The sequence below is a fragment of the Mandrillus leucophaeus genome, unplaced genomic scaffold, assembly GCF_000951045.1.
Source record: "Mandrillus leucophaeus isolate KB7577 unplaced genomic scaffold, Mleu.le_1.0 Scaffold2611, whole genome shotgun sequence".
Lineage (NCBI taxonomy): Eukaryota > Metazoa > Chordata > Mammalia > Primates > Cercopithecidae > Mandrillus > Mandrillus leucophaeus.
This window is the reverse complement of record NW_012102712.1, coordinates 22,016-24,167: the sequence shown is the minus strand read 5'-3', so window position 1 is coordinate 24,167 and position 2,152 is coordinate 22,016. Positions and strand designations below refer to the sequence as shown.

Genomic DNA, 2,152 nt, shown 5'->3' with positions numbered 1-2,152 from the left:
GAGTAGAATGTCTATGACAGAAAGTATCTGCAAGACTTCTTCCCAAATATTAGTCTAATAGCCACCAAACACAAACGGTCCATGAGGGCCAGACTTCCATCATCAGTTCATGCTCGGCTTTTCCACCAGTCAGTTCTGCATTTGCAAAAATCCACATGTATTTCTAGAAAGATCCACACGGTCCTTACCTGCCCTTTACAGGGGGAAGGGCAGGTGAGGGCATGGACACGGGACAGGGAACATGGTCTTGGTCCAAAGCTATCAGCTCTTGCCTGTCCCCTTCACTCTTTGTAGCTCATTCCTTGGACTCTGCTCTATCTTTAGAGGTCGCTGGCTCAAGTCAGTCACTAAGAGACAGCTGGGAAAACTGCCCCAACTTGTAGCTCCACTCCCTGATGACTAAATTGACCTCCAGGCTTGACTCTGGTCTCCCCTGTGTTATTTCTGCTGAAGTACCCAGTCCCAGGCCAGTTTTCCCACTACCCAAAGGGTTTAAGAACAATGGGAAGTTCCATCATCCATCTCTAGGATGCCCTTGGAAAGGGAAGCTGCAGGGAAAACATACCTTGGGAGCAAAGTAAGATTGAAACTAAGAAGATTCTAGCACTGCATGCTCCTGGTGAGGATCACAAGGTGGGCCAGGCAGGCAGTTGGAGAGGGAGGGACTCAGAGAGGCACCAGGGGCTCTGACTGCTGGACCCATGTTTTTCCATGATGCAATGCTGCTGCTCAATTCACACTTGAGAAAGTCTGTGCTTCTCCCACATACAGAAGGCAGCCTCACAATCTCTGAGCCCTCAGATTGCCATGCATCTGTCTTGTAACACACACATCTGCCATGGATTTTTAAGGACTTGGGTGGGCTGAAGTGGGAAATGCCATCTCTGATTGAAAAATGTGTTTGGAGGAATCAAAGGTGCCACACAGGACAATCTTCTCTCTGTTATCTGCACAGTGGAGACTCCCAAGCCCTACATCTCCAGCAGCAACTTAAACCCCAGGGAGGGTAAGGAGGCTGTGATCTTATCCTGTGATCCTGACACTCAGGACGTAAGCTACCTGTGGCGGATAAATGGTCAGAGCCTCCCTATCAGTCACAAGTTGCAGCTGTCCAAAAACAACAGGACCCTCGTTCTATTTGGTGTCACAAAGGATACTGCAGGACCCTATGAATGTGAGATGAAGAACCCACGGAGTTCCAGCCACAGTGATCCAGTCACCTTGAATCTCCTCTGTGAGTATCTTCTGTTCCTCTGTGAGCCAGGCTGCCATCCCAAATACAGATGGCCAGAGGCCAGGCCTCCCAGTCCTTCCCAGGTACAAGTACAGAGACCCTTCTCCCCAGACATCAAAGCTGGCCATGAGTCCTAAGAGTAGGCTCAGGCTTGATCACCAATGGGAGAGAAGAGGCTGCTCCTGTCATGGGAGACTCAGGGACCAAAGCTTATGATGGGAGAAGTAGGTGAATGTCTCAGGCTCCTGATCAGTGAACACAGCAGGGATTTGGCTGGGACTTCAGTGTTGTGACTTAGCTCACAGGGTCACCGTGGCCCTTCCACAGACCAGGATTTTCCCTTCCCTCTGACAACATCAGCTGTGATTTTATTCTCTTTGCTCCACATGGCCTGGACGCCCCCACCATTTCTTCTTCATACACCTATTACCATCCAGGGGAACTCCCCAAGCTCTCCTGCCTCACAGACTCTCACCCACTGACAGAGCATTCTTGGCTGATTGATGGGAAGTTCCAGCAATCAGCACAAGTGTTCTTTATCCTCCAAACCACTAAAACATAGAGAGGGGTCTATGTCTGTTTCATGCATAACTCAGTCACTGGTGGAACAAATCTCATAATCAAGAGGATCATAGTCCCTAGTAAGTGGATCCCTGGAGCACTGGCAATATGTTTTTCAGTGAAGTCTATCTGGCTATCAGGGAAGAGCCATCTGCCCTTTGCTAAGGGAGAGGGAAAATCAAAAACCCAGGACAGGGAATATGTTTCTGCTCGAAAACCACGAGCTTTTGCCTGTGCCCTTCACTCTTTCTAGATCATTCTTTAGACTATACAGTAACAATCAACAATGTGAAAGGAAATTCAGAAAAGAATTTCCATTCTCACTAACATCAAAAGGAATAAAATATTTTGGAATAA

The 2,152-nt window shown here is 48.2% G+C and overlaps 1 pseudogene across 1 annotated transcript in view; it reads left to right on the top strand.

The window, feature by feature from the left end:
• Positions 1-221: 221 nt before the first annotated feature.
• The window catches only part of LOC105542556, a 4,057-nt pseudogene continuing 2,126 nt past the window's right edge, over positions 222-2,152 (top strand). The window contains exons 1-3 of the transcript XR_001006486.1: positions 222-339; positions 956-1,232; positions 1,619-1,913. The product of XR_001006486.1 is annotated as a pregnancy-specific beta-1-glycoprotein 2-like (transcript). The remainder of the gene's footprint in view (positions 340-955; positions 1,233-1,618; positions 1,914-2,152) is intronic.